This window comes from Triticum dicoccoides, chromosome 3A (genome assembly GCF_002162155.2).
Source record: "Triticum dicoccoides isolate Atlit2015 ecotype Zavitan chromosome 3A, WEW_v2.0, whole genome shotgun sequence".
In the NCBI taxonomy this organism is placed as follows: Eukaryota; Viridiplantae; Streptophyta; class Magnoliopsida; order Poales; family Poaceae; genus Triticum; species Triticum dicoccoides.
Genome location: NC_041384.1, coordinates 14,291,024 through 14,299,733, shown reverse-complemented (window position 1 = coordinate 14,299,733; position 8,710 = coordinate 14,291,024). Strand labels below are relative to the sequence as shown.

Below are 8,710 nucleotides of genomic sequence, written 5' to 3'. Positions count from 1 at the left end.
ACCGCCGCCGCCGCCGCCGCGCCCGCCGCCGCCGTCGCCCGACTGCCATGACGTCCGCCGCTGCGTCCGGCTCCACCGCCACCGGTTTTCTGCCGGCCTCCCTCGCGGCACTTCTCTCGAGGCCGCTGGATGCCGCCTCCCTTCAGGCGCCGATCGGGACACGGAGCGTCGGCTCCCTCTTCGCGCTCCCGCCGGCTGCTACTTCGCCCGGGCAGGCGCTTGTGGCCCACACCACCGCCGCCCCGTCAACCGCGGCTGTCGCGCCCTCGGCCACTGCGTCGCTGGTGGCGGAGGACGTCGCGCTGGCAGGCTTCGCGGCGTCAACCGCGGCCATCGCGCCCTCTGTCACCGCGCCGGCTGCCCCTCCGACTGTCTCCACGGTGTTCTCACCTCAGCCAGTCTCCTCGATGGGATCGCAGCCACCGCCGCCGTTTCACTTCGGCCATCTCATCACCATTAAGTTGTCGTCGGACAATTACATCTTCTGGCGCGCGCAGGTTCTTCCGCTTCTTGGGAGTCACTACCTGCTTGGCTATGTCGACGGCTCTCTCCCTTGCCCTCCTGCGCTGGTTGACAGCGTGCATGGTCCGGTCTATAATCCGGCTCTCCGTGTCTGGACAGGGCAGGATCAGGCGAACCTCTCCTCCATCCAGGGGTCGCTCTCTCCGGCCGTTGCTGGGCTTGTTGTCTTCGCCAAGACGTCCCACGAGGCATGGACTATTCTTGAGCGCTCGTTTGCGGCACAGTCGCAGGCTCGTGTATCTGGGCTCCGTCGCCAACTTGGGGAGTGTCAGAAGCTTGACTCCACCGCCACTGAGTTCTACAACAAAGTCAAGAGTCTCGCCGACACGCTGGCCTCCATTGGACAGCCCCTCACCGACTCCGAGTTCAACTCGTTTATTGTCAATGGTCTTGATGAGGAGTATGACGCCCTAGTCGAGATCATCAATGTGAGGGGCAACTCCACGCCCATGCCAACACACGAGGTCTTTTCACGCCTCCTGCTTACTGAGCAACGAGTCGAGACACGCCGATCCAGGGGCAACGGCGCCCTCTCGGCAAACGCCACCACCAAGGGTGGTCGCTCCTCTGCTTCATCCAGGGCTTCTTCGGGGCAGTCACCACCACCCGCCTCGGCCCCTCCTCCTACTGCGACTCTATCAGGGGCTGGCGGTCCACGTGTGTGCCAGCTTTGTGGTCGCGATGGGCACTGGGCCTCGAAGTGTCACAAGCGCTTCCAGCGGGGTTTTCTTGGTCTTGGCAATGACGGGAAGGATACACGCAACTTTGCTCGTCAGGTCGCCATGGCTGATCGTCCGCCGCCGCAGAAGCCACAGGGACACACTCAGTCCTACTCCATTGATCCCCACTGGTACATGGACTCTGGGGCGACAGAGCACCTGACCAGTGAGATGGGGAAGCTTCACACTCGTGAACCCTACCATGGCTCCGACAAGATCCACACCGCCAATGGAGCAGGTATGCACATCTCTCATATTGGTCAAGCATCACTTCTCACTAGACATGCCAATAGGAGTCTTCAACTTCGCAATGTTCTTCGAGTTCCATCTGTGACACGTAATCTTCTTTCAGTTCCTAAACTCACTCGTGATAATAATGTGCTTTGTGAATTTCATCCTTTTGATTTTTTTATTAAGGATCGGGGCACGAGGGACATTCTTCTTAGTGGGCGGCTCTGCCAAGGTCTCTATCGTCTGGAGCATCCTGGCGTCGCTCGCGTCTTCAATGGAGTTCGGGTATCTCCGTCACAGTGGCATGCTCGTCTTGGTCACCCGGCCACACCTATTGTCCGGCATGTTTTGCGTCGTCATGAGCTTCCTAGTGTGTCTAGTAATAAAGATGTAGCAGTGTGTGATGCTTGTCAGCAGGGGAAGAGTCATCAACTTCCTTTTTCGGAGTCCAGTCGTGAGGTGAAACATCCTTTAGAACTTGTGTTTTCAGATGTATGGGGTCCTGCTCAGACTTCTGTTAGTGGTCATAATTATTATATCAGTTTTGTTGATGCTTACAGCTGCTTTACCTGGCTTTATCTTATCAAACGTAAATCTGATGTGTTTGACATTTTTGTTCAGTTCCAAAAACATGTTGAACGCCTTCTCAAGCACAAAATTGTTCATGTTCAGTCGGACTGGGGTGGCGAGTATCGCAACCTCAACTCCTTCTTTCAGTCGCTTGGGATCACTCACCGTTTAGCATGTCCACATACACATCAGCAGAATGGTTCAGTAGAACGTAAGCATCGTCACATTGTTGAAGCTGGTTTGACTCTTTTGGCCCATGCATCTGTTCCGTTTCGTTTTTGGAGTGATGCTTTCACCACTGCATGTTTTCTCATCAATCGTACTCCCACTCGTGTTTTGAATATGAAGACTCCCATTGAAGTTCTCCTTAATGAACAACCGGACTACACCTTTCTCAAGGTGTTTGGGTGTGCTTGCTGGCCCCATCTCCGTCCATATAACAAGCGTAAGCTCGAGTTTCATTCCAAGAAGTGTGTTTTTCTTGGTTATAGCTCTCTTCATAAAGGATACAAATGTCTTCATGTTCCCACTAATCGTGTCTACATCTCTCGGGATGTTGTGTTTGATGAGCATGTTTTTCCCTTTGCCAAACTCCCTGTGTCCACTACCGAGCCACCTGTCATGCATTCATCCTCTGTTGCTTCTGATCAATTTGATGATGTTGCATATTCTCCTCTATTGTTGCCTAACCATGGTGCATGCACTGGTCGTGGGGCTCGTTTGGAGATTCTGGAAGCGTCATCTTCTTCTTCCTCGCCATCGCCTTCATCCTCGGCACCTTCTGTTGTGCATGAGGAGCACATGGCGCCCCTGCATGGCCTCGGTTTCCGTGCTCATGCACGGCCGCTCGACGTCCTGGCCCGGTCGCCTCTGGCTTCTGGGCTGCCTTCGCCATCGTCGCGCCCTGCAACCCCGCCGACTGGGCCGGCCTCCTCGGTCCCCGTCTCGCCCAGGGCGTCGGGGCAGTCATCACCAGGCCTGGCCTCGCTCGCCCCTGCCTCGCCCAGGGTGTCTGGGCCCTTCTCACCAGGGCCGGCCTCGCCTGCTCTCGCCTCGCCAAGGCCGTCTGGGCCGGTGTCACCGGAGCTGGCCTCGCCCACCCTCGGTTCGCCCATGGCCTCTGAGCCCCTGTCGTCGGGCCAGTCTTCGCCATGCAGCCCGGAGTCGTCTGTCCCGAGCTCGCCTGAGGTGATTCCTGCATCTCCGGCGACCGTCATGTCTCCGTCACCTTCGCCTCCGCCGGCTCCTGCTGCTGCTCTACATCCACATACGCGCAGTCGGAGTGGCATTTTTCAGCCTAAGCAACGTCACGATGGCACAGTTGCTTGGTTAGCGGCGTGCATGTCTGCTGCTCTCGCAGATCCATCCTCTGAGCCACGCACGTATCAAGCTGCTATGCGCATTCCTCATTGGAGAGAGGCCATGGAGCAGGAGTATCAAGCGCTTCTTCGCAATCAGACATGGACTCTTGTTCCTCCACAATCACGGGTAAATGTCATTGATTCCAAATGGGTTTTCAAAGTGAAGAGGCATTCTGATGGGTCCATTGAGCGCTATAAGGCTCGTCTGGTTGCTCGTGGATTTCGACAGCGTTTTGGACTTGACTATGAAGACACCTTCAGTCCAGTGGTCAAGCCTACTACCATCAGACTTCTTCTCTCTCTGGCTGTTACTCGAGGTTGGTTTCTTCGTCAGCTTGATGTTCAAAATGCTTTTCTTCATGGTGTCTTGGTGGAGGAGGTTTACATGCGCCAGCCTCCGGGTTTCTCTGATCCGGATCGCCCTGATCATCTCTGTCGTCTGTCCAAGGCAATTTATGGTCTGAAGCAGGCTCCTCGTGCTTGGCATGCTCGTCTTGCAATGGCTCTTCGTGCTCATGGTTTTGCATCATCAACTGCTGACTCCTCATTGTTTCTTCTTCAAAGGCCTGAGGTTACTATGTACTTGTTGGTCTATGTAGATGATATCATTTTGGTCAGTTCCTCTCAGTCGGCTGCTACTGCGCTTGTTCGCTCACTTGGTGCTGATTTTGCGGTCAAGGACCTTGGGAAGCTTCATTACTTTCTTGGTGTGGAGGTTACTTCTCGTGCTGCTGGCCTTGTTATGACGCAGAAGAAGTACTCTCTGGATTTGTTGCAGCGAGCTGGGATGCTTAAGTGCAAACCGACGACTACACCCATGTCTACCACTGATAAGCTCAATGCTGTTGATGGTGTGCTTCTTTCTTCTTCTGATGCGACCGAGTACCGGAGTATTGTTGGTGGGCTCCAGTACTTGACGATCACGCGACCAGACATTTCCTATGCTGTTAACCGAGTCTGCCAGTATCTACAGTCACCCCGTGACACTCATTGGTCTGCTGTTAAGCGGATTTTGCGTTATATTCGTTTCACGGTGGCTCATGGTTTGCATATTCGGCCGTCTGACTCTGGTTGTCTTTCAGCATATTCTGATGCAGACTGGGCTGGCAATCCGGATGACAGGCGATCCACGGGGGGTTATGCTGTCTTCTTTGGCTCTAACCTGATTGCCTGGAGTGCTCGGAAACAGGCTACTGTCTCGCGTAGCAGTACTGAGGCTGAGTATAAGGCTGTGGCCAATGCCACATCAGAGATTATCTGGGTACAGTCCTTGCTTCAGGAGTTAAGTATACCCCAATCACAGCCTCCTGTTCTTTGGTGTGATAACATCGGTGCTACATACCTTTCTGCAAATCCGGTATTCCATGCCCGAACGAAACACATTGAAGTTGACTATCACTTTGTGCGTGAACGTGTCTCTCAGAAGCAACTACAGATCAAGTTTATTTCTTCCAAGGATCAACTTGCTGACATCTTCACCAAGCCATTGCCTTTGCCACAGTTTGAGACTTGCAGGCGCAATCTTACCCTTCTAGATTCATTAGAAAGTGGCTAAGATTGAGGGAGGATGTTAGACTGTATTTACATGTGTATATTGTAACGTTGTATATCACCTCATTATATATATATATATATATGTGATAGGCCACCCCTAGAGAGTTGTGCCGGTTCCCCCCAAAGCCTATTATCTTACATAGGCGTAATCCTTGGGCTTCAGCTGGCCAACAATGGTCTGCTCTATGGCGGCGGCCAAAGGCGGGAGGTCCGGCAGGAGCTGGTCGGCGCAGGTGACCGGAGGGACGGACGGCTGATCAAACCCGCGGGCGAGCTCGCCCACTGCCCGTAGGAGCAGCGCGATCCCTGTGCCGTCGGCGACGACGTGGTTCCACGTGACCCCAAGAACGAACGCGCCGCAGGAGAACTCGGTCACCTGCATGAGCAGCAAGGGATCGGCCACGCGGCAGCTGGCCTCCGGGTATTCCACGGCGAGGTCTTTAAGCAGCGCCGCGAATGGCGGGTCGAAGAGCTTGACGTCCACTAAGGCGCAGCTGGCCGTCGCGGCCACGAACTCGACGCCCTCGCCAGTGCATGCGATGCAGAGATCGCCGTCGTCGTCTCCCACGACAACGCGGCCTGCAATCAGGCGGAAGTGGTCCAGAGCGCGGGACAGCGCCCTCTTGATGGTCTCGGCGGGCTCGTGGATGGCGCGGTCGAAGACGTGGACGACGAGAAGGGGGAGAAGGCGAGAGGCTTGTCGAAGGAGGAGACTTTGATGTGGTCGGCCGGCGCCGACTGCTCCGTCGACGGGCGGACCAGCAACGGCCTGCACTTGGACACGATTACCCTCATTTCCAATAGGAATCTCAAGTTCTCAGCTAAGTGGTATTGCCTCCGCTGGCTGGGCATTTTGCCCCGGCTTATAAACAAGTGCTTGTCTACTTTTTTTTAATACAGCACAATCAAAGTCGCTCATATACATGAGCAAACACTCACCAACGCATGCACACACACACTGTTTCTGTGAGCACCTCGGAGTGACTGAGCCGGCGTAACATCTTGAGATTGACGAAATCGCCACAGACATCTCATAGTCGACAGGAGTGTCTCATCCTACAGAATGAACATCGCCCTGAAATAAATCCAGAAAAATACGGACATCAATGTCAAGTCTAGTACTTAAACCTCGATGGATTGGAATGCCATTGTTCTCCTACATCCAATTTGTTGGCACTATCTTCAATGTACGTAAAAGTTGATGGCTTGTTATTTGGTTCTCCCCTTAGAGGCAACATGGAGGAAAGAATTCTAGTTTAGAAAGTTATCTGAATGTTTATAGATTTTTCGTAGGTCTAGAATTATTGAACGACATGGCTGGCAAAAATGCTTGACGTATAGGCTTTTACGGGGATTTTATAGGCTCCTTAAGAACTTCCAAACATCCCCTTCCTGAATTCAAAAGGGGTGGGCCGTGCCTCTACTACTGACTAATTAAAGGCTGCCATAACATCCAGTAATCCCCTTATCCCTGTAACACCTTGTACGTGTAGCAAAGCTCCGTGCCCGGTTCTCGACGATTTGTTGTCAGGAACACAATTTGGATGAGCAATATAGGATTGGGTCATCAAGGAAACAATTTTTTCATTACTTTAAGCTCCGCTCTGGGCCTTCCGGGTGTTACTCTTCCGTGACTATTGCTCAATCCATTGAGAAATAGGAAAATTCTTGAGCCGACTAATAGTCAAACATTTTTTTTGGACGAAACATTATTTCTTAATAAGAGATATACTCATAAATTGGCACACACATAGAAACACAAATTATTCTAAATAACATAAAATAAGGGCATTGATATTACCCTAAAGGAAGAAAGATAATGGGATAAAGAATAACAATAGATAAACAATTCACAGTTCCACAATATGGAAAAAAAACGTACACTTTTCAGACAACGATGTGATTTACACGCCAATTTTTGCATGACGCGGCATATGGGACATGGCAGAATCCATAAAATCATCACATTTAGTTTAGCAGTGGATCTAAAATGCCTTCCATACTCATTAGACCAACTAGGCGCTGACAAGACATTCTACACCAACATGACACCAAGCGAAAATGTTATTGAGAGTAATGAACCAAATTTTTGTAAGACAAACAAAAATGCATTTGGTTGGTTACTTAAAACTGAAGGATCTTGCCTTGCCAACATTGTAGGGAAGACACAGGGACCGGGACATGCATGCATGCATGCATGCAGGCCAAGATTAGGAAAGTGGTTTCGTGACTAGAGCATGCCCTACCCATCCCACCTCTTATGCTTTTCCTTTTGATTGTAAATTATTTGAATCTATTATACCTTTTGAATTGAAATACCATTTTATATTTCATTCGCATCTTCGTTTTCCTTGTAAAAAGGGCTGTGAAATAAACCCACTTTCGAATACATTTTGACTAGTTTCAAAAACTTCAGCAAGTTTCAACTACTCTCTTCATATCAAAATATAAGATGGTTTTTTATACTCCCTCTGTATCAAAAAAGGTCTTATATTTTGATACAGAGGAGTACTAAAACTTAATATAACAAATTATAAATTCAGCAAGTTTCAAAACCTAAAACTTAAATCCTAAACCCTAAGCCCTAACCATCGAAACCTAAGCCCCAAGCTCTAACCTTAAACCATAAACCCCCAAAAGAAAATGAAACTTGGTAAAATTTGGTGAAACTTTGTAGATCTTAACATCACGAATATGGAGTTTAAATATTTGAATCTTGGTAAAATTGTAAAAAAAAGGGTGTCTAAATGTATTCAAAATTGATATTGTTCGAAAGTATATTCGTTCCAACGAACACAATATGCAAACAAAACTTAATTTAGACTTGTTAAAAGATAAAATAGATTCAAATTTTGAGATGATATGAAAAGGCATGAGAGGTGGGGTCGGTGGCTCATGCAACTCTGCCAAAAGCTGGCATGCATTGAACCCAATGCAACAATTAAGGGCTAATGAAATAAACTAGTGCATCAATTTTTAAGCAAATGGATTGCCGTATGCATGTGTACGTGTGTGCCCCTGCGAATTTTCAAACATTGTAAGCACTGTCAATAATTTGGCACCAAACAAATGGAGTCCAAACCTTTTAAACTTGCCAATATATTACCTTAGCAGAAGGTGGCTTCAAACCAAGCAACCCCTTCATATACGAGGCATCCAACTAGTTTTTGTTTTGTTTTCTTCCTTGTTTTTTTTTTGTTTTTTGCAAAGAAGAGCTTTGGATCTAACTAGCTGAGTCGAACATGCTGTACTTTTTTGCACTGTTCCTTGGTTGCTTCGGTGCCTCCCTTTTTTCTCCGTCGAGGAAGGGACATGGTGTTGGATCATGGCTTTTGGGTCTCCGTCAAAATCTAGCTAGCTATCTACATCCAACTGTTATGGCCTTTTGGGCCTTGGCTTTTGGAGAGAGTGGGTCCAAAATTAGGAAGATAATTTCGGAGATGTTAGGTTAAGTGTTTTTGCTGGCTCTGGCTCAAGGTTCATGTTAGCCTGTGGTAACAAATTAGGTGCCAACCTGGGACATAAACATAATTTACATTTGTGGATAGTACCAATGAGATGGGGTGCCTTGTTTACAACTCGGCTCAGTGTTGCTTCTGCTGTGAGGTCAGTTGCTATGTATGGAGTCCTTAGTCCTTACTAGTTGTACTACTCTTTTTTTTTGCGAGAACTAGTTGAAGTACTCTATAATAGAGAGGTACGTGTTGGTGTTAGTACCAATCAAGGCACCCATCTCATTGGTACAATCCACAA

General features: G+C 49.5%; 1 pseudogene; it reads right to left on the bottom strand.

Moving 5' to 3' along the window:
• LOC119270970 overlaps positions 1–5,752 on the bottom strand; it is a 7,283-nt pseudogene extending 1,531 nt beyond the window's left edge.
• Positions 5,753–8,710: the final 2,958 nt, after the last annotated feature.